The sequence below is a fragment of the Coregonus clupeaformis genome, chromosome 31 (assembly GCF_020615455.1).
Source record: "Coregonus clupeaformis isolate EN_2021a chromosome 31, ASM2061545v1, whole genome shotgun sequence".
NCBI lineage: Eukaryota > Metazoa > Chordata > Actinopteri > Salmoniformes > Salmonidae > Coregonus > Coregonus clupeaformis.
In genome coordinates, this window is record NC_059222.1 from 18,729,119 (window position 1) to 18,753,731 (window position 24,613).

Consider the following 24,613-nt stretch of genomic DNA (forward strand, 5'->3'; position numbering starts at 1 on the left):
GAATAACTTGAACAAACAGCTGCAAGGGCGCAACAAAGTTGTCACGCAGTATTATGACAGCATACGTTCTTTCAAGTTGAAGCTGTCATTGTGGGAGACGCAACTTGCCGGTGGTGATGCAGCTCACTTCCCCTGTCTGAAAAATGTGTGCGCGACCCAACATGTGGCAGACATGAAGCGGTTCAAAGATAAAATAACGGGACTGTTACGGGAGTTTGAGCAACGCTTTCAGATGTATGTTTATATGTTTTTATGTTGATGTGCTATTGTTTTTAATTGATTTTATTTTATTTGTATATTTAACCTATTCTTGACTCTGTGGTTCTTGCACTTGTTTGGGGAACAGGATTTCATTATTTTTATCTACATTTCTGCCTGAGAAATGACACCCTGATATAGTTCTGTGATCTGTGATATACTTCTGTGAATCACTGAGGCATTGTGTGTTTGTGTGTTCTTTGTCCTCAGAACTTTCAAATAACTTGAGGTGTTTTATGATTAATAGTGATGTTGTGCTTGTACTATTTTGGACACACTGTCCTCAGGCTCCAGGTTTATGTTGTGTGTTGATCGTATTAAAACAAAGAAAACAATCTGAAGTTGTTGTTTTTAAGTTATATATACCATGATTTTTCCAGGTCCGGCCCACTTGGGAATAGATTTTCCTCCATGTGGCCCCTGAGCTAAAATGAGTTTGACACCCCTGGGTTAGAGCCAGTTTGCGCTGTTCTGTGAAGGGAGTAGTACACAGCATTGTACGAGATCTTCAGTTTCTTGGCAATTTCTCGCATGGAATAGCCTTCATTTCTCAGAACAAGAATAGACTGACGAGTTTCAGAAGAAAGTTATTTGTTTCTGGCCATTTTGAGCCTGTAATCGAACCCACAATTGCTGATGCTCCAGATACTCAACTAGTCTCAATAAGGCCAGTTTTATTGCTTCTTTAATCAGCACAACCGTTTTCAGCTGTGCTAACATAATTACAAAAGGGTTTTCTAATGATCAATTAGCCTTTTAAAATTATAAACTTGGATTAGCAAACAAAACGTGCCATTGGAACACAGGACTGATGGATGCTGATAATTGGCCTCTGTACGCCTATGTGGATATTACATAAAAAATCAGCCGTTTCCAGCTTCAATAGCCATTTACAACATTAACAATGTCTACACTGTATTTCTGATCAATTTGATGTTATTTTAATGGACAAAAAATTAGCTTTTCTTTCGAAAACAAGTTAATTTGTAAGTGACCCCAAAGTTTTGAACGGTAGTGTACATTTTTGGTTTCCCATTGGTTCTGGGAACAAAGCCATAAGTTCCCTGACCGGTAAATCTGAAAATGTTTAAACGTTCTCAGAACGGAAGTGAACATTTTGCCTGTTCTGGGAACGTTAACTTTTTATGTTGCAGGGAGTTTCTGAGAGCATTTACTATGGTTCCCTGAACGTTTTCCTGGGAGATTTTATTAACATTCTGTTTCAATAAGACTTTTATTAACACTGTTATCTTACAACCAAATAATTGCAGCATTACCGCAAAAATGGAAGAGGAAAGTGGAAGGGGGAAAATGTAAGGAACTTGTCTGTCAGCCTTGCGCTGTGATAAATAACAAAGTATACCAGTTTCATTTAAGGACCAAAGGATTGACAGCCGTCCCATATAGATTGCAAAATAGTTGGGAAGAGATTTTTGACGTACGATCCCATGGCATAGTGTTTATGAACTGATACGCAAAACGACGCCAGATTCAAAACTTCGAATTTTTCAATTTAAATTATTATATACAATTCTTACTACCAATAGAATGTTATTTATATGGGGGATACAATCTTCCCAGCTCTGCAGATTTTGCTGCGAAGAGACAGAATCATTAGATCATTTTTTTTGGTACTGTCCATTTGTAGCTAGGTCCAGGAATGGCTAAAGGATTGCAATATTTACCTGGAGCTAACCCTGCAGATAGCATTACTGGGTGATCTGAAAAGTCATAGTCAATCGATCAATAATATAATAATACTTTTAGCAAAAATGTTTATTTTCAATTTACAATCTGTAGAAACAATGAAAATAGAAAGGTTCAGAACTTTTGTAAAACATCACAGTACAGTTGAAAAATGTATGGCAAATAGAAATCCAATATGGATGGTGTTAAGAGATAGATGGGTGGTGTTGAATGGAGTTGAAGGACGGGACTAATAACAACAACTAATAACAACAAGATAACTAATAATGTAAGCATACTGTGTCCATAATAAGTATATAGGTTATAGGTTGAGAGCTTTTGTGAAAGAACACAGTTAGAAAGATATGGCATATAGAAGCAAACCGGATGGACATCATGAAAATAATCAGAGAGGTTGAGGATAGAGGTAGTTCAGGAATAAAAACAAACAAAATAGAATTATTGTAAAATTGACTGTGTCCATAAAATGTATACATGAGGGAAAAAAGTATTAGATCCCCTGCTGATTTTGTACGTTTGCCCACTCACAAAGACATGATCAGTCTATACTTTTAATGGTAGGTTTATTTGAACAGTGAGAGACAGAATAACAACAAAAAAATCCAGAAAAACGCATGTCAAAAATGTTATGAATTCATTTGCATTTTAATGAGGGAAATAAGTATTTGACCCCTCTGCAAAACATGACTTAGTACTTGGTGGCAAAACCCTTGTTGGCAATCACAGAGGTCAGACGTTTCTTGAAGTTGGCCACCAGGTTTGCACACATCTCAGGAGGGATTTTGTTCCACTCCTCTTTGCAGTTCTTCTCCAAGTCATTCAGGTTTCGAGGCTGACGTTTGGCAACTCAAAACTTCAGCTCCCTCCACAGATTTTCTATGGGATTAAGGTCTGGAGACTGGCTTTCAGTCCTTCACGGCGTAGTATGTTACCAATTATTTTCTTGGTGACTATGGTCCCAGCTGCCTTGAGATCATTGACAAGATCCTCCTGTGTAGTTCTGGGCTGATTCCTCACTGTTCTCATGATCATTGCAACTCCACGAGGTGAGATCTTGCATGGAGCCCCAGGCCGAGGGAGATTGACAGGTCTTTTGTCTTTCTTCCATTTGGGAATAATCACACCAACTGTTGTCATCTTCTCACCAAGCTGCTTGGCGATGGTCTTGTAGCCCATTCCAGCCTTATGTAGGTCTACAATCTTGACCCTGACATCCTTGGAGAGCTCTTTGGTCTTGGCCATGGTGGAGAGTTTGGAATCTGATTGATTGATTGCTTCTGTGGACAGGTGTCTTTTATACAGGTAACAAACTGAGATTAGGAGCACTCCCTTTAAGAGTGTGCTTCTAATCTCAGCTCGTTACCTGTATAAAAGACACCTGGGAGCCAGAACTCTTTCTGATTGAGAGGGGGTCAAATACTTATTTCCCTCATTAAAATGCAAATTAATTTATAACATTTATGACATGCGTTTTTCTAGATATTTTTGTTGTTATTCTGTCTCTCACTGTTCAAATAAACCTACCATTAAAATTATAGACTGATCATTTCTTTGTCAGTGGGTAAACGTACAAAATCAGCAGGGGATCAAATACTTTTTCCCTCACTGTATAGTATGTATAAGCTGGAAATAGAGGCCTAAGCATTGTTGTTCACTAGTTTACTCCAATTAGGGAAGGGGTGGTGGGGTTGGAAAGTATTAAAGGGAAATATATTTTTTTAAAGGATATGTATATGTATGTGTATATATGTATGTATATATGTATGTATGTGTATGTATGTGTATATATGTATGTATGTGTATATATATATATATATATATATATATATATATATATATATACATACATTGGGAAGAACAAGTATTTGATACACTGCCGATTTTGCAGTATATATATATATATATATATATATATATATATATATATATATATATACAGTGGGAAGAACAAGTGTTTGATACACTGCCGATTTTGCAGGTTTTCCTACTTACAAAGCATGTAGAGGTCTGTAATTTTTATCATAGGTACACTTCAACTGTGAGAGACGGAATCTAAAACAAAAATCCAGAAAATCACATTGTATGATTTTTAAGTAATTAATTTGCATTTTATTGCATGACATATGTAACCAAATAACAGCAGATGTTATTGCGGGTGTAGCGAAATGCTTGTGTTCCAAGCTCCAACAGTGCAGTAATATCCCCTGTAGCTCAGTTGGTAGAGCATGATGCTTGCAACGCTAGGGTTGTGGGTTCGTTTCCCATGGGGGGCCAGTATGAAAATATATGCACTCACTAACTGTAAAGTCGCTCTGGATAAGAGTGTCTGCTAAATGACTAAAATGTAAATATCTAACATTATACAACAATACACACAAATCTAAAAGTAAAATTATGAAATATAGAAATATTAGTACAAGTAATGTCGGAGTCCGGAGTGTATATATGTGATGGGGTTAATAGGTTCTCAGAACGTTATGTGCTAGCTGGGAGTCTATTGATAGTTTGTTGAGCTTCTGTAGATGGACTATACCACAACGTCAAGTATTTTGACAAAGCAAGGCAGACTGACATTTTCATTCCCCCCCCATATCCTGCAACCTAGTAGACACAGTGTTAAGACAACCTTCCATTCAGCTAAATCTACCCATCTTTAAAGCCATTTCAGTTTGAAAAAAAAAGCAGTATGTGCTCAGGTAGCCTAGCGGTTAGAACACTGAGCCAGTAACTGAAACGTTGCTACTTCAAATCCCTGAGCATACAAGGTAAATCATCTGTTAATGTGCCCCTTAAGCAATGCACTTAAACCATGTTGCTGGCCCACTCTCTGAGGGTGTCTCAGGGGGAATTGGGATATGCAAAAAACTACATTTCCAATACATGTGTGAAATAGGACGCATACTGTATAAGCACCCACGACAGAAAAAAGTCCCATCCCTATAAAAGCAGCAACCCGGTACCTACCTTAGTGATACAGTTTCCAAGTTTCTTACCTTGTTGTACGATGTACTGTGGTTGGAATTCAATCAAACTTGGGGTGTATTCCTTAGTTGCACACTGTAGCAAATCATTTTGGACAGTAGAAAAACGTTTTGCAATGGACACTGTTTACTCCAAACAGAAAATATTTTGAAACGAAAATAAGAGTTTCTGTTGGACAAAATTGGTTAGGTCACTCCCGTTTTCATTCAGTTTGCTTCTGTTTGCTTCCGTTTGGTTCCTAGTGAATACACCCCTGGTATACATTGAATATACCAAACATTAGGAACACCTTCCTAATATTGTAGTTGCACCTCCCCCTTTTGCCTTCAGAACAGCCTTCATTCGTTGGGGCATGGACTCTACAAGGTGTTGGAAGCATTCCACAAGGATGCTGACCGATGTTGATTCCAATGCTTCCCACAGTTGTGTCAAGTTGGCTGGATGTCCTTTGGGTGGTGGATCATTCTTGATACACACGGGAAAATGTTGAGCGTGAAAAACACAGCAGCTTTGCAGTTCTTGACACAAACCGGTACGCCTGGCACCTACTACCATACCCCGCTCAAAGGCACATACCATTGTTGTCTTGCCCATTCACCCTCTGAATGGCACACATACACAATCCATGTCTCAATTGTATCAAGGCTTAAAAATCCTTATTTAACCTGTATCCTCCCCTTCATCTACACTGATTGAAGTGGATTTAACAAGTAACATCAATAAGGGACCATAGCTTTCATCTGGATACACCTGGTCAGACTATGTCATGGAAAGAGCAGGTGTTCCTAATATTTTGTATATCAGTGTAAACTCTGTTACTGACAAGTCTTGTTGTGGGGTCTGACAACTTCATGCGAAGTACAGTGAGGGAAAAAAGTATTTGATCCCCTGCTGATTTTTTACGTTTGCCCACTGACAAAGAAATGATCAGTCTATAATTTTAATGGTAGGTTTATTTGAACAGTGAGAGACAGAATAACAACAAAAAAATCCAGAAAAACGCATGTCAAAAATTTTATAAATTGATTTGCATTTTAATGAGAGAAATAAGTATTTGACCCCCTCTCAATCAGAAAGACTTCTGGCTCCCAGGTGTCTTTTATACAGGTAACGAGCTGAGATTAGGAGCACACTCTTAAAGGGAGTGCTCCTAATCTCAGCTTGTTACCTGTATAAAAGTCACCTGTCCACAGAAGCAATCAATCAATCAGATTCCAAACTCTCCACCATGGCCAAGACCAAAGAGCTCTCCAAGGATGTCAGGGACAAGATGGTAGACCTACACAAGGCTGGAATGGGCTACAAGACCATCGCCAAAGCAGCTTGGTGAGAAGGTGACAACAGTTTGTGTGATTATTCGCAAATGGAAGAAACACAAAATAACTCTCTCCCTCAGACTGGGGCTCCATGCAAGATCTCACCTCGTGGAGTTGCAATGATCATGAGAACAGTGAGGAATCAGCCCAGAACTACACGGGAGGATCTTGTCAATGATCTCAAGGCAGCTGGGACCATAGTCACCAAGAAAACAATTGGTAACACACTACGCCGTGAAGGACTGAAATCCTGTAGCGCCCGCAAGGTCCCCCTGCTCAAGAAAGCACATATACATGCCCGTCTGAAGTTTGCCAATGAACATCTGAATGATTCAGAGCACTGTGTGAAAGTGTTGTGGTCAGATGAGACCAAAATCGAGCTCTTTGGCATCAACTCAACTCGCCGTGTTTGGAGGAGGAGGAATGCTGCCTATGACCCCAAGAACACCATCCCCACCGTCAAACATGGAGGTGAAAACATTATGCTTTGGGGGTGTTTTTATGCTAAGGGGACAGGACAACTTCACCGCATCAAAGGGACGATGGACGGGGCCATGTACCGTCAAATCTTGGGTGAGAACCTCCTTCCCTCAGCCAGGGCATTGAAAATGGGTCGTGGATGGGTATTCCAGCATGACAATGACCCAAAACACACGGCCAAGGCAACAAAGGAGTGGCTCAAGAAGAAGCACATTAAGGTCCTGGAGTGGCCTAGCCAGTCCCCAGACCATAGAAAATCAGTGGAGGGAGCTGAAGGTTCGAGTTGCCAAACGTCAGCCTCTAAACCTTAATGACTTGGAGAAGATCTGTAAAGAGGAGTGGGACAAAATCCCTCCTGAGATGTGTGCAAACCTGGTGGCCTACTACAAGAAACGGCTGACCTCTGTGATTGCCAACAAGGGTTTTGCCACCAAGTACTAAGTCATGTTTTGCAGAGGGGTCAAATACTTATTTCCCTAATTAAAATGCAAATGAATTTATAACATTTTTGACATGCGTTTTTCTGCATTTTTTTGTTGTTATTCTGTCTCTCACTGTTCAAATAAACCTACCATTAAAATTATAGACTGATCATGTCTTTGTCAGTGGGCAAACGTACAAAATCAGCAGGGGATGAAATACTTTTTTCCCTGTAGATGTATACATAAGTAAGAGTTGGTGTCAGAGTTGTCAGACATACTTAAAACAGGCTTTATCCCTAAGGCAAACAGAACGCTAAGGCAAACCACTAAACCCACTCTCCCCAAACTCCCACGAGATCTACCATTCCTCACTCACCCCTATCTCCTCCACTCCCATGCTTTCCACACTACCCCACTCTTCCCTGCTTCCACCACCCTCCCACACTCACCATACATACACACACACATACACTCCCCAGCTGATTCACGGTGGGCGGATGGGCCCTGGCCAAAAGTAATACACTACATAGTGAATAGTGTGCCATTTGGGATGCATCCTGGGACTCCGGGTAGGCTAGTGAATGGAATCCATGAAAAACGAGAAAGTCTTCCATGACTTTGCATCAAGCAAAGTGACGGTGGTGAAAGTAAAAGACAGGGGAAGGAGAAAAGAGGAGAGAAGAGGGATTTAATGTGTTGATGACAGACAAGGTCAGACTCTGTATGAATCCCTGCAGTCAAGTCTGCTATCTGGAGATAGGCTATCCTCAGATATCCTTTCAAACTGATGGTGATGCAAAGCCCTTAGTAAAATATTTTGTTAAAGCGTTTTAGCAAACAAAATGACAATTAAAAGAGGTAGTATTTGTATTTATTAGGGGATCCCCTTTTATTTACCAATTTCAGTGAATAAAGCAGGGGTCTTCAACCTTTTCTTTCCTAAGGACCCCCTCCCAGGCAAACCGGCGACCCAGGGACGGCCATCATATGTTAGCAAAAAAATTTTGTTTCACATGTCTTGTCCTATCATCAGGTGAATGATAATGGCAAGGAGAAGTAATCAACATTTAAAAATGAATAGATTTGGTATATAGTTTTTCATTATTTTGACCTCTCCACATTATAATTTCAAAAGAAGGTGTAAACTCTAACATAGCCTATTAACTAGAAAGGTTATTATTACTTTGGTAATCCAAGATGGCGTAGCAGTGCGGTCGTGTTTTCTATAGTGTCCTTGTGTAAATAGCCAGTTATTTAGTTTTTTTTTTTTTTTCTCAATTTTACTTTTCATGATTTAACTAAATATACTTTCCTGCAACCCGCCTCACCCAACGTGGAAAGGATTCTATTATTTCTTTATAACTTTTATTAAGAACCTTAAGCTAAAACTAGTCTAGCTGCAACCGAATGGCTGTGGTAGCCAGCTAGCTAGCTACTTGCTATTAGCCACCGTTAGCGTCTTCACCATTGTCCATGGCCTGCACTACCCACCAGCCAGCACTAGCTCTAGACTGGACAATTTGTCAGCCAGTCTACACAGCGTGCTATTCACCCAGAGCATATTGGATTTTCTGCCGGAATCACTGGACCCTAGTGCCGGATCATCGCAACTAGTTAGCTGCAACCGAATGGCTGTTGTAGCCAGCTAGCTAGCTACTTGCTATTAGCCACCGTTAGCGGTCTAAACCATTGTCCGTGGCCTGCACTACCCACCAGCCAGCTCTAGCTCTAGCCTGTACAATTTGTTGGCCAGTCTGCACAGCGTGCTATCGACCCAGAGCATATCGGATTTTCTGCCGAAATCACTGGACCCTAGCGCCGGATCATCGCAACTAGCTAGATGCAACCGAATGGCTGTTGTCGTTGGCTAATTACCATTGCACCTTAGCAAGCACCAGTTAGCCTTGAGCTAGCTTTGAACCAGGCCCATCTCCCGGCTATCTACCTCTCTGTCAACCCGACGGGACCTCCTAGTGTTGACATGGAGCCCAGCCGATCCAACATGACTGGTCTGCCGACGAAATCGTCTGATGTGGTTTCAACCGGCTTCCCGTTACGACGTCGACCACGAAGATCCATCTGCTAGCCCCGGCCCACTAGCACACGCAAGCCGTGGCCTCTTGCTCGCCAGTGCTGTAGCAGCCCCCGAACTCTCCTATTGCTGTTCACCGGACCTTATGATAACTCAGCTAAACAGCTGATACCTGCTGGACTGCTCCTTTATACGGTACCGCATCCTGTTTATGATTAGCCTCAGCCCAAACTTTGTCGCCATTACCAGCTGTTGTCTTGGCTCTCTGGAATAACACCTGTGATTGCTTTATGCCTCTCTCCCATGTCAATATGCCTTGCTTATTGCTGTTTCGGTTATTTCTTATTGTACTATTTCACTGTAGATCCCCAAGCCCAGCTCAACCTGCCTTAGATAGCTCCTTTGTCCCACCCCCAACCAGATAAGCCAGTTGAGAACAAGTTCTCATTTACAACTGCGACCTGGCCAAGATAAAGCAAAGCAGTGCAATAAAAAACAACAACACAGAGTTACATATGGGGTAAAAAAACATAAAGTCAAAAATACAACAGAAAATATATATACAGTGTGTGCAAATGTAGCAAGTTATGGAGGTAAGGCAATAAATAGGCCATAGTGCAAAATAATTACAATTTAGTATTAACACTGGAATGATAGATGTGCAAGAGATGATGTGCAAATAGAGATACTGGGGTGCAAATGAGCAAAATAAATAACAATATGGGGATGAGGTAGTTGGGTGGACTAATTTCAGATGGGCTGTGTACAGGTGCAGTGATCGGTAAGGTGCTCTGACAACTGATGCTTAAAGTTAGTGAGGGAGATAAGAGTCTCCAGCTTCAGAGATTTTTGCAGTTCGTGCCAGTCATTGGCAGCAGAGAACTGGAAGGAATGGCGGCCAAAGGAGGTGTTGGCTTTGGGGATGACCAGTGAGATATATACGGGTGGGTGCTGCTATGGTGACCAATGAGCTAAGATAAGGCGGGGATTTGCCTAGCAGTGATTTATAGATGACCTGGAGCCAGTGGGTTTGGCGACGAATATGTAGTAAGGACCAGCCAACAAGAGCGTACAGGTCACAGTGGTTGGTAGTATATGGGGCTTTGGTGACAAAACGGATGGCACTGTGATAGACTACATCCAATTTGCTGAGTAGAGTGTTGGAGGCTATTTTGTAAATGACATCGCCGAAGTCAAGGATCGGTAGGATAGTCAGTTTAACGAGGGCATGTTTTGCAGCATGAGTGAAGGAGGCTTTGTTGCGAAATAGGAAGCCGATTCTAGATTTAACTTTGGATTGGAGATGCTTAATGTGAGTCTGGAAGAATAGTTTACAGTCTAACCAGACAACTATGTATTTGTAGTTGACAGAATACTCTAAGTCAGACCCGCCGAGAGTAGTGATTCTAGGCGGGTGCCAGCAGCGTTCAATTAAAGAGCATGCATTTAGTTTTACTAGTGTTTAAGAGCAGTTGGAGGCTACGGAAGGAGTGTTGTATGGCATTGAAGCTAGTTTGGAGGTTTGTTAACACAGTGTCCAATGAAGGGCGAAATGTATACAAAATGGTGTCGTCTGCGTAGAGGTGGATCTGAGAGTCACCAGCAGCAAGAGCGACATCATTGATATACACAGAGAATAGAGTCGGCCCGAGAATTGAACCCTGTGGCACCCCCATAGAGACTGCCATACTCCAGACAACAGTCCCTCCGATTTGACACATTGAACTCTATCTGAGAAGTAGTTGGTGAACCAGGTGAGGCAGTCATTTGAGAAACCAAGGCTATTTAGTCTGCCAATAAGAATGCGGTGGTTGACAGAGTCGAAAGCCTTGGCCAGGTCGATGAAGACGGCTGCACAGTACTGTCTATTATCGATCGCGGTTATAATATCGTTTATGACCTGACCCATCACCTTATGTATTACTTACCCCCAGTGGCAAGAGTTTGGTTTAGGGTTAGAGAAGTGATATCCCAAAAAAACATAATCTATAGGTCTACAACACATAAATGTCTTCTAGCCTCCCACGCATAAGGCTACTTTCTGTCCCTAACACTAAAACTAAAACTGAAACTATATAATATAAAAACGAAATTGAAATAAAACTCAAAATAACAAAAACTAGTAAATCAAGTCTGAAAACTGAAACTAAACTGAATTTCAAATAAAAATAAAAACTAATAGAAATAAAAACAAATAGCAAATGACAAAACTATAATAACCTTTGTAACTCCAAAATCACATTTTGGTAACACTTTACTGGACACCTCGTGTCATTCTTATGACACAGTCATAACCATGTCATAATATGTCATAACAGCTGCCATAACTTGTCATAACCTGTCATAATATGATCATAACACTGTCATGACCCATATATTTACCCCTGTTGTGACATATATTGCATTATTTTATAGCTGGTTATGACACCTACATAAGAGTTTCAAAACCCACAATGAAGTATCCTTTAGTTTTAAAGTTGGTTTCTTAAATCCTTTCTTGTTGTAATGAATTCTTTACAGTTTTTCAACATGTTTTAAGTAACTTGTAGAAAATACACTTTATGACACTGTCAAGAAGCATTTTCACCATCATAGTCATATGAGCTATCACATACAGTGCATTCTGAAATTATTCAAACCCCTTGACTTTCTCCACATTTTGTGAAGTTACAGCCTTATTCTAAAATTGATTAAATAAATATAAATCCTCAACAATCTACACACAATACCCCATAATGACAAAGTGAACACAGGTTTTTAGAAATGTTTGCAAATTTATAAAACATTTAAAACAGAAATACCTTATTTACATAAGTATTCAGACCCTTTGCTATGAGACTTGAAATTGAGCTCAGGTGAATACTGTTTCCATTGATTATCCTTGAGATGATTGGAGTCCACCTGTGGTAAATTCAATTGATTTGACATGATTTGGAAAGGCACACACCTGTCTATGTAAGGTCCCAATGTTGACAGTGCATGTCAGAGCAAAAACCAAGCCATGAGGTCGAAGGAATAGTCCGTAGAGCTCAGAGACAGGATTGTGTCGAGGCACAGATCTGGGGAAGGGTAACAACACATTTCTGCAGCATTGAAGGTCCCCAGGAACACATTGGTCTACATCATTCTTAAATGGAACCACCAAGACTATTCCTAGAGCTGGCCGCATGGCCAAACTGAGCAATCGAGGCCTTGGTCAGGGAGGTGACCAAGAACCTGATGGTCACTCGGACAGAGCTCTAGAGTTCCTCTGTGGAGATTGGAGAACCTTCCAGAAGGACAACCATCTATGCAGCACTCCACCAATCAGGACTTTATGGTAGAGTGGCCAGACGGAAGCCACTCCTCAGTAAAAGGCACATGACAGCCCGCTTGGAGTTTGCCAAAAGGCACCTACAGGACTCTCAGACCATGAGAAACAAGATTATCTGGTCTGATGAAACCAAGATTGAACTGTTAGCCTGAATGCCAAGCGTCACATCTGGAGGAAACATGGCACCATCCCTACGGTGAAGCATGGTGGTGGCAGCATCATGCTGTGCGGATGTTTTTTAGCGGCAGGGACTGGGAGACTAGTCAGGATCAAGGGAAAGATGAACGGAGCATAGTACAGAGAGATCCTTGATGAAAACCTTCTCCAGAGCGCTCAGGACCTCAGACTGGGGCGAAGGTTCACCTTCCAACAGGACAACAACCCTACGCAGAAGTGGCTTTGGGACAAGTCTCTGAATGTCCTTGAGTGTCCCAGCCAGGGCCCGGAATTGAACCCCATCTCTGGAGAGACCTGAAAATAGCTGTGCAGCAACGCTCCCCATCCAACCTGATGGAGCTTGAGAGGATCTGTGGAGAACAATGGGAGAAACTCCCGAAATACAGGTGTGTCAAGCTTGTGGGTCATACCCAAGAAGACTCAAGGCTGTAGTCGCTGCCAAAGGTGCTTCAACAAAGTACTGAGTAAATGGTCTGAATACTTATGTAAATGTAATATTTAAGTTGTCTGTAGTTGTTTTCTTTGCAAATATTTCTAAAAACCTGTTTTTGCTTTGTCATTATGGGGTATTATGTGTAGACTGATGAAAGCAATGTAATCAATTTTAGAATAAGGCTGTAACGTAACAAAATGTGGAAAATGTTAAGGGGTCTGAATTCTTTCTGAATGCACTATACTTGCCTTTATATCAGTTATCAGTCAAAAAGAGGGTGTCTTGTCCTGCTCCTGAAATCTGCTCCTGCATTCATCCCAGTTATCAGCAACAGAGCATTGGGGTAGGTGCATGTCTGACATCAATGTGTGCGCAATTACAATGCTGATTTAATATGTTACATAACATAAATGTAATGTTGACACGAAGGCTATGGTGTAATGGAATGTTTTGCCTTGTGTGGTAGGTTTTGTGGGTTTTTACACAGTTACGTAGGTGTCATAACCAGCCATAAAATGACTAAATAAATGTCACAACAGGTCTAAATATATGTGTCATGTGTAACGATCCCGGCTGTCTGAGTCGGGTCCTGTCTGGTGACGAGTGTTCCTGTTCGTAAGCTCCAGTTTCCCGAGGGTTCGGGAACGCTCCGGGGAGCGCTCTTGTTGTCCGCACCTGCATCCCATCAGCAATCTGCACACCTGGTCCTGATCATCACCCTTCTTAGGCTCTGGCCGAACATCCAGTTCCTGCCGGATCGTTAGCCATGAACAGTATGTTTGTCAGCGTATCAGCCTTGAGTTCTAGCGTTAGTTTTTGTTGTTTTGCACCTTGTTGATTTGCTGTGTACTCACCTCCGTTTTGTTCTGTCTGCAGTCTCTCACCCGGAACCTTCACCCAACCTCTGCCTGATGGTCGGCGGCTGCCGAGCCATGTCTGGACCTACCACTGCACCCTCAACAACCCATCCACGCCACCCGCTCTGTCCCTGGATTATTCAGCCTCACTCGGGAGTCAATTAATAAACACTCACCTTTTTCTCTAAGTACCTTGTCCTGGTCTGCTTCTGGGTTCTGGCGTAGTAAACCGTGACAGAACGATCCGGCCAGTATGAACCCAGCGGACCTGGACTCTGTTCGCCATGCCATTACCCATCAGGAGAAGATGTTGGGCCATCATAGCACGGTACTACAGGAGATCGCGTTGTCAGTTCGGAACCTTTCTACCGGTCTGACGGAGGTCCAGAACCAACGCAAGTTTCCGGTGGAGGATCCACTACCGGTTTCACCCATCTCGCCTGCCGCTTCGGGAGCTGTGTCCTTCCGTGAGCCCGAGGTTCCGACGCCGGATAGATATGAGGAGGAGTGGCGCCACTGGTTGGAGGGGGCGGAGCAACCGTTTATTGTCTGGACTGACCACAAGAATCTTGCTTACGTGCAATCGGCTAAACGTCTCAACTCCCGTCAGGCCAGGTGGGCGTTGTTTTTCGGACGATTCAAGTTTGCCCTGACGTTCCGACCTGGATCTAAGAACGGCAAGGCGGACGCCTTGTCCCGGATGTTCTCCAAGACGGAGGAGAGTGGGCCCAAGACCGAGACAATTCTCCCCCGGAACTGCGTCGTGGGAGCAGTTATGTGGAAGATTGAGGAGGAGGTGCTGGCGGCCCTTCGGACTCAGCCCGGTCCCGGTAACGGTCCACCCGGTCGGTTGTTTGTGCCTGAGTCGGTTCGTCCTGCTGTCCTCAAATGGTCCCACGCCAGCAAGATGGCTTGTCACCCTGGCGTGGCTCGGACAATGGCGTTTCTTCGCAGACGTTTTTGGTGGCTCTGCCATGGCCGAGGATACTCGGGGGTTTGTTGCTGCCTGTCCAGTGTGTGCGCAGAATAAGAGTACCAATCGGCCCAGCTCTGGACTACTTCACCCCCTTCCTATTCCCCGCGACCATGGTCGCATCTGGCCCTGGACTTCGTCACTGGGTTGCCCGCTTCTGAGGGGAACACGGTCGTTCTGACTATCGTGGACAGATTCAGCAAGTTCGCCCACTTTGTGCCTATTGCCAAGCTTCCCTCTGCCTCGGAGACGTCCGAGATCCTGGTTAGGGAGGTTTTCAGGGTCCACGGTTTGCCCAGTGATATCGTTTCCGACCGTGGCCCTCAGTTTACCTCTGCTGTCTGGAAGTCCTTCTGTTTGGCCATTGGAGCTACAGTCAGTCTCACATCTGGGTTTCACCCCCAATCCAATGGTCAGGCGGAGAGAGCCAACCAGAAGATGGAATCCACGCTACGCTGTCTGGTCTCTTCCAACCCCCACCTCCTGGGTCTCTCAGTTGCCTTGGGTTGAGTATGCCCACAATACTCTTCCTACATCTGCCACTGGGATGTCTCCCTTCCAGTGCCTGTATGGCTACCAACCTCCCCTGTTTCCTTCTCAGGAGAAGGAGCTCTCAGTGCCTTCTGTTCAGGCCCATATTCGTCGTTGCCACCGGACCTGGCATCGGGCCAGAAAGGCACTCCTTAGAGTTTCGGACCGGTATCAGCTCCAGGCGAATCGTCGCCGGATCCCCGCTCCCACCTATACCATCGGAGATAGGGTTTGGTTGGCCACACGGGATCTTCCGTTACGGACTGAGTCTAGGGAAGTTGTTACCGAAGTTCATTGGTCCGTTTGTGGTGGAGAAGGTGATCAATCCAGTGGCAGTTCGACTCAAACTACCGAGGACGCTCAGAGTCCATCCCACCTTTCATGTCTCCTGCCTCAAGCCTGTCCTCCTCAGTCCTCTGTTGCCTCCTCCGCCTCCTCCTCCTCCTCCTCGGATGATCGGAGGTGGTCCTGCCTACACGGTGCGGCGCATCATGGATTCCAGACGGCGGGGCGGGGTTTCCAGTATCTCGTGGACTGGGAGGGGTATGGTCCTGAGGAGAGGAGTTGGATTCCGCGGCGACAGGTCCTAGACGCGGACCTCATCAGTGACTTCTACCGCCTCCATCCTGGCGCTCCGGGAGTCCGCCCGGTGGCGTTCGTCGGAGGGGGGTACTGTAACGATCCCGGCTGTCTGAGTCGGGTCCTGTCTGGTGACGAGTGTTCCTGTTCGTAAGCTCCAGTTTCCCGAGGGTTCGGGAACGCTCGCGGGAGCGCTCTTGTTGTCCGCACCTGCATCCCATCAGCAATCTGCACACCTGGTCCTGATCATCACCCTTCTTAGGCTCTGGCCGAACATCCAGTTCCTGCCGGATCGTTAGCCATGAACAGTATGTTTGTCAGCGTATCAGCCTTGAGTTCTAGCGTTAGTTTTTGTTGTTTTGCACCTTGTTGATTTGCTGTGTACTCACCTCCGTTTTGTTCTGTCTGCAGTCTCTCACCCGGAACCTTCACCCAACCTCTGCCTGATGGTCGGCGGCTGCCGAGCCATGTCTGGACCTACCACTGCACCCTCAACAACCCATCCACGCCACCCGCTCTGTCCCTGGATTATTCAGCCTCACTCGGGAGTCAATTAATAAACACTCACCTTTTTCTCTAAGTACCTTGTCCTGGTCTGCTTCTGGGTTCTGGCGTAGTAAACCGTGACATCATGACAGTGTTAAAACCATAATATAACAGGTTATGACAAGTTATGTCAGCTGTTATGACATACAGTATATTGTTAGTGAGCATTTCTCCTTTGCGAAGATAATCCATCCACCTGACAGGTGTGGCATATCAAGAAGCTGATTAAACAGCATGATCATTACACAGGTGCACGTTGTGCTGGGGACAATAAAAGCCCAATATAAAATGTGCAGTTTTGTCACACAACACAATGCCACAGATGTCTCAAGTTTTGAGGGAGCGTGCAACTGGCATGCTGACTGCAGGAATGTCTACCAGAGCTGTTGCCAGAGAATTGAATGTTCATTTCTCTACCATAAATTGCCTCTAACATCGTTTTAGAGAATTTGGCAGTACGTCCAACCGGCCTCACAACCGCAGACCACGTGTAACAATTCTAGCCCAGTACCTCCACATCCGGCTTCTTCACCTGCGAAATAGTCTGAGACCAGCAACTCGGACAGCTGATGAAACTGTGGGTTTGGACAACCAAATAATTTCTGCACAAACTGTCAGAAACCATTTCAGGGAAGCTCATCTGCGTGCTTGTCGTCCTCACCAGGGTCTTGACCTGACTGCAGTTCGGCATTGTAACCGACTTCAGTGGGCAAATTTTCACCTTCGATGGCCACTGGCACACTGGAGAAGTGTGCTCTTCACGGATGAATCCCGGTTTCAACTGTACCAGGCAGATGGCAGACAGCATGTATGGCATTGTGTGGGCGAGCGGTTTGCTGATGTCAATATTGTGAACAGAGTGCCCCATGGTGGCGGTGGGGTTATGGTATGGGCAGGCATAAGCTACTGACAGCAAACATAATTGCATTTTATGGATGGCAATTTGAATGCACAGAGATACCGTGTCAAGATCCTGAGGCCAATTGTCGTGCCATTCATCCGCCGCCATCACCTCATGTTTCAGCATGATAATGCACGGCCCCAGGTCACAAGGATCTGTACACAATTCCTGGAAGCTGAAAATGTCCCAGCTCTTCCACGGCCTGTAGAGTTACCAAACATGTCACCCATTGAGCATGTTTGGGATGCTCTTGATCGACGTGTAAGACAGCATGTTCTAGTTCCCGCCAATATCCAGCAACTTCGCACAGCCATTGAAGAGGACTGTGACAACATTCCACAGGCCACAATCAACAGCCTGATCAACTCTATGCAAAGGAGATGTGTCACGCTGCATGATGCAAATGGTGGTCACATCAGATAATGACTGGTTTTCTGATTCACGCCCCTACTTTTTTTTAAGGTACACTATTTATACAAAATAATGTGGACACCCCTTCAAATTAGTGGATTCGGCTATTTCAGCCCCACCCGTTGCTGACAGATATATCAAATCGAGCACACAGCCATGCAATCTCCATAAACAAACATTGGCAGTAGAATGGCCTTACTGAAGTGCTCAATGACTTTCAACGTGTCACCGTCATAAGATGCCTCCTTTCCAACATGTCAGTTCGTCAAATTTCTGCCTTGATAGAGCTGCCCCAGTCAACTGTAAGTGCTGTTATTGTGAAGTGGAAACATCTAGGAGCAACAACGGCTCAGCCGCGACATGGTAGGCCACACAAGCTCACAGAACGGGACCGCTGAGTGCTGAAGCGCGTAGTGCATAAAAATCGTCTATCCTCGGTTGCAACACTCCCTACCGAATTCCAAACTGCCTCTGGAAGCAACATCAGCACAATAATTCTTAGTCGGGAGCTTCATGAAATGGGTTTCCATGGCTGAGCAGCCGCACACAAGCCTAAGATCACCATGTGCAATGCCAAGCGTCGGCTGGAGTGGTGTAAAGCTCGCCGCCATTGGACTCTGGAGCAGTGGAGAAGCGTTCTCTAGAGTGATGAATCATGCTTCATCATCTGACAGTCCGACGGACAAATCTGGGTTTGGCAGATGCCAGGAGAACGCTACTTGCCCGAATGCATAGTGCCAACTGTAAAGTTTGGTGGGGGAGGAATAATCATCTGGGGCTGTTTTTCATGGTTCGTGCACATAGTGAGGTCCATACAGAAATGGTTTGTCAAGATCGGTGTGGAAGAACTTGACTGGCCTGCACAGAGCCCTGACCTCAACCCCAACGAACGCCTCTGTGATTGGAACGTCGACTGCGAGCCAGGCCTAATCGCCCAACATCATTGCCCAACCTCACTAATGGACTTGTAGCTAAATGGAAGCAAGTCCCCACAACAATGTTTCAACATCTAGTGGAAAGCCTTAACAGAAGAGTGGAGGCTGTTATAGCAGCAAAGGGGGACCAACTCCATATTAATGCCCATGATCTTGGAATGAGATGTTCGACGAGCAGGTGTCCACATACTTTTGGTAATGTAGTATATCTGTGACCAACAAATGCATATCTGCATTCCCAGTCATGTGAAATCCACAGATTAGGGCCTAATCAATTCATTTCAATTGACTGATTTCCTTATATGAACTGCAAGTCAGTAAAATCTTTGAAATTGTTGCATGTTTCATATATATTTTTGGTCAGTGTATGTCCAAGTCAAGAAAGCTTACCAGCAGCCAGCGGCACATGCCACACTGGTAGCCTATTTTTTCAAAGCTTATGTCAGATACTCCAGCGAGTGTAATTGGCTCAGATGAGTTTAATTTGCTCAATATTAGGAGTTGAGAAATAAATGTAACATCATCAGAAAGAAGACATTCTCCTCTTGTCTACTGTAGGTATGTAATTTAACATTAATTTATTGTTTTGTTGCGTGCGATATTCATAAAAACAAAAACAAAAATGTATCAATTTTCAAATATATTTTTGCGGACCCACTGCAGTACGTATGTGTACCCATAGGGGGCTGCGGACCCTCGGTTGAACGCTTCTGGAATAAAGTGAAACATAATTTTAAAGTGTTTTATTGACAATATAGGTGATATAAAATGTATGAACATATTGTAGTTTATTATTGATTTACCATGCCACTGAGAGACAGTTCAACTTCATTGCGGTGGCCCTTTGGGTAACATTAAACATTAAAGCTGGAATTCTTAATGGTGAAATAGCCCCGTAATGTTTGCGATATTCCAACAACAAAGAAGTTTCTGCAAACAACAAACACAGTTTTTTCCCCTTGAACATCATTGCACGCGCGATAGAAGAGCACTATGTACTGCGTGACGTTCCTCAGCTCGGCAACAAAAACAGCAGTGGTGGGGTGACCATGAGCTATATACTCTGACTCCATTAGTGTTGGAAGCCATTTAAACCCATCAATTATTTGAATGTAAAACTTATGTCATTTTCACCACGTGTCATAATCATTTCATGACCTTCTGTTCCTAACGTGTCGTGTTCAGCTGATTTTGTCATTCGTCATATTGGTTTTCATTATGGGAGAGTCCATCTATCATGTGTCAGATGTCTCCCACCCTGACCACTACTGGGGAGTGTGTGTGTGTGTGTGTGTGTACGTGTGTGTGTGGATAGCAAAACAATTGTGTGTGTGTGTGTGTGTGTGACCCTGATCAACACTGGACTCGTTTTGATGATCAGTCAAAGTCAGACGTTCTTCTCTGTACTGCATGTTATAATCTACAACTACACAAACAGATAGGCCCTAACAGAGGGCTTTTGTTAAAAATGCAGGGTCTGAAACACCAAGGTTGTGGGTTCAACTCCCACAGGGTGGACGGTAGTGCGCTAACCCAATGTTAACTTTTGTGCCTTTTGCTAACTCTAACCCTAACCACACTGAAACTATACGTAACCTTAATCTCTACCTAAACCTAACCTTAACCTGAACCTTAACCAATTTCTACCGTCATTTTTCGTTTGACCTTCATTTTTTATTCTGCCGGTTGAATATGCTCTGCTTTATTCTTACAGTATAAGCAAGGCAAGACAGATCAGTACAGTGTATTTACATTTACATTTACGTCATTTAGCAGACGCTCTTATCCAGAGCGACTTACAAATTGGTGCATTCAACTTATAGCCAGTGGGATAACCACTTTACAATGTAATTTTTTATTTTTTTATTTTATTTTTTATTTTATTTTTATTTTTTTAAAAAATATATATATATTTTTTTTGGGGGGTGGGGTAGAGGGATTACTTTATCCTATCCCAGGTATTCCTTAAAGAGGTGGGGTTTCAAATGTCTCCGGAAGGTGGTGAGTGACTCCGCTGTCCTGGCGTCGTGAGGGAGCTTGTTCCACCATTGGGGTGCCAGAGCAGCAAACTGTTTTGACTGGGCTGAGCGGGAAATATGCTTCCGCAGAGGAAGGGGAGCCAGCAGGCCAGAGGTGGATGAACGCAATGCCCTCGTTTGGGTGTAGGGACTGATCAGAGCCTGAAGGTACGGAGGTGCCGTTCCCCTCACAGCTCCATAGGCAAGCACCATGGTCTTGTAACAGATGCGAGCTTCAACTGGAAGCCAGTGGAGTGTGCGGAGGAGCGGGGTGACGTGAGAGAACTTGGGAAGGTTGAACACCAGACGGGCTGCAGCATTCTGGATGAGTAGTAGGGGTTTAATGGCACAGGCAGGGAGCCCAGCCAACAGCGAGTTGCAGTAATCCAGACGGGAGATGACAAGTGCCTGGATTAGGACCTGTGCCGCTTCTTGTGTAAGGCAGGGTCGTACTCTCCGAATGTTGTAGAGCATGAACCTACAGGATCGGGTCACCGCCTTGATGTTAGCGGAGAACGACAGGATGTTGTCCAGGGTCACGCCAAGGCTCTTCGCACTCTGGGAGGAGGACACAATGGAGTTGTCAACCGTGATGGCGAGATCATGGAACGGGCAGTCCTTCCCCGGGAGGAAGAGCAGCTCCGTCTTGCCAAGGTTCAGCTTGAGGTGGTGATCCGTCATCCATACTGATATGTCTGCCAGACATGCAGAGATGCGATTCGCCACCTGGTTATCAGAAGGGGGAAAGGAGAAGATTAGTTGTGTATCGTCAGCGTAGCAATGATAGGAGAGGCTATGTGAGGATATGACAGAGCCAAGTGACTTGGTGTATAGCGAGAATAGGAGAGGGCCTAGAACTGAGCCCTGGGGGACACCAGTGGTGAGAGCAGGTGGTGCGGAGACAGCTTCTCGCCACGCCACTTGGTAGGAGCGACCGGTCAGGTAGGAGGCAATCCAAGAGTGAGCCGCGCCGGAGATGCCCAGCTCGGAGAGGGTGGAGAGGAGGATCTGATGGTTCACAGTATCAAAGGCAGCAGACAGGTCTAGAAGGACAAGAGCAGAGGAGAGAGAGTTAGCTTTAGCAGTGCGGAGAGCCTCCGTGACACAGAGAAGAGCAGTCTCAGTTGAATGACCAGTCTTGAAACCTGACTGGTTTGGATCAAGAAGGTCATTCTGAGAGAGATAGCAAGAGAGTTGGCTAAAGACGGCACGCTCAATAGTTTTGGAAAGAAAAGAAAGAAGGGATACTGGTCTGTAGTTGTTGACATCAGAGGGATCGAGTGTTGGTTTTTTGAGAAGGGGTGCAACTCTCGCTCTCTTGAAGACGGAAGGGACATAGCCAGCGGTCAAGGATGAGTTGATCAGCGAGGTGAGGTAGGGGAGAAGGTCACCGGAGATGGTCTGGAGAAGAGAGGAGGGGATAGGGTCAAGCGGGCAGGTTGTTGGGCGGCCTGCAGTCACAAGTCGCAAGATTTTATCTGGAGAGAGAGGGGAGAAAGAAGTCAAAGTATAGGGTAGGGCAGTGTGAGCACCCTATGTCATTTGACTTAACAAACGAGGATCGGATGTCGTCAACTTTTGCTAACTCTAACTCTAACCACACTGAAACTATACCTAACCTTAATCTCTACCTAAACCTAACCTTAACCTGAACCTTAACCAATTTCTACCGTCATTTTTCGTTTGACCTTCATTTTTTATTCTGCCGGTCGAATATGCCCTGCTTTATTCTTACAGTATAAGCAAGGCCGCTGGCTATGTCCCTTCCGTATTGCCCCCAAGGCTAAAATATTGACGAAACATTGGCCAGGACCCAGGTGTCCACGGTCAGGCCTGTCTCTCTCCTCTGTTTAATTGAATTCCTACTTTTGAATTTATAGGTCACGTGACTTCCATTCACGGTGCAGTATATTTCAGACATTTATTATAGTATGCAAAAGCCACTGTCGTGAAATCACTTATCTTGTTTCTGCAATCACAGCTTTCAAAGCTCTAAACATTTTAGCTCAGTGGCATGACAATCATTGTGGGGCCAATCCTAACTTTCACTTACCTTAAATTTTAGTCTCACATTAATATCACTTGCTGACTAAGTGAAAATAAGAATTCAAGATTAAGTGTGCACCTCTTTTGTCAGTCCATACACCTACTCAACCCAAGTCAAATAAATGTTTATTGGTCGTGTACACAGATTTGCAGATGCCAAAAAGTAAAAAGAAAGAAATCAAGAAATATCACAACGAGAAATGTCAGAATCCATAATACACTGTGTATGCCTTAGGAAAAATATTCAGACTCATTGACTTTTTCCACATTTTGTTACGCTACAGCCTTATTCTAAAATGGATTAAATAAATACAAATCTCAGCAATCTACACACAATACCCCATAACGACAAAGCGAAAACAGGTTTTTAGAAATGTTTGCAAATTTGTTAAAAATAAAAAAACAGAAATACCTTATTTACATAAGTATTCAGACCCTTTGCTATGAGACTCAAAATTTAACTCAGGTGCATCCTGTTTCCATTGATCACACTTGAGATGTTGCTACAACTTGATTGGAGTCCACCAGTGGTAAATTCAATTGTTTGGACATGATTTGGAAAGGCACACACCTGTCTATGTAAGGTCCCACCATTGACAGAGCAAAAACCAAGCCATGAGGTCGAAGGAATTGTCTGTAGAGCCTGGAGACAGAATTGTGTCGAGGCACAGATCTGGGGAAGGGTAACAAAACAATTCTGCAGCATTGAAGGTCCTCAAGAACACAGTGGCCTCCATCATTCTTAAATGGAAGAAGTTTGGAACCACCAAGACTCTTCCTAGAGCTGGCTGCCTGGCCAAACTGAGCAATAGGGGGAGAAGGGCCTTGGTCAGGGAGGTCACCAATAACCCGATGGTCACTCTGACAGAGCTCTAGACTTCCTCTGTGGAGATGGGAGAACCTTCCAGAAGGACAACCATCTCTGCAGCACTCCACCAATCAGGACTTTATGGTAGAGTGGCCAAACGGAAGCCACTCCTCAGTAAAAGGCACATGACAGCCCGCTTGGAGATTGCCAAAAGGCACCTAAAGACTCTCAGACCATGAGAAACAAGATTCTCTGGTCTGATGAAACCAAGATCAAACTCTTTGGCCTGAATGCCAAGCGTCACGTCTGGAGGAAACATGGCACCATCCCAACGGTGAAGAATGGTGGTGGCAGCATCATGCTGTGGGAGTGTTTTTCAGCATAAGGGACTGGGAGACTAGTCAGGATCAAGGGAAAGATGAATGGAGCAAAATACAGAAAGATCCATGATGAAAACCTGCTCCAGAGCGCTCAGGACCTCAGACTGTGGCGAAGGTTCACCATCCAACAGGGCAACGACCCTAAGCACACAGCCAAGACAACGCAGGAGTGGCTTCGGGACAAGTCTCTGAATGTCCTTGAGTGGCCCAGCCAGAGCCCGGACTTGAACCCGATCTAACATCTCTGGAGAGACCTGAAAATAGCTGTGCAGCAACGCTCCCCATCCAACCTGACAGAGCTTGAGAGGATCTGCAGAGAATAATTGGAGAAACTCCCCAAATACAGGTGTGCCAAGCTTGTAGTGTCATACCCATGAAGACTCAAGGCTGTAATCGCTGCCAAAGGTGCTTCAACAAAGTACTGAGTAAAGGGTCTGAATACTTATGTAAATTTGATATTTTAGTTGTTTATTTTTAATAAATTATCCCAAACTTCTTAAAACCTGTT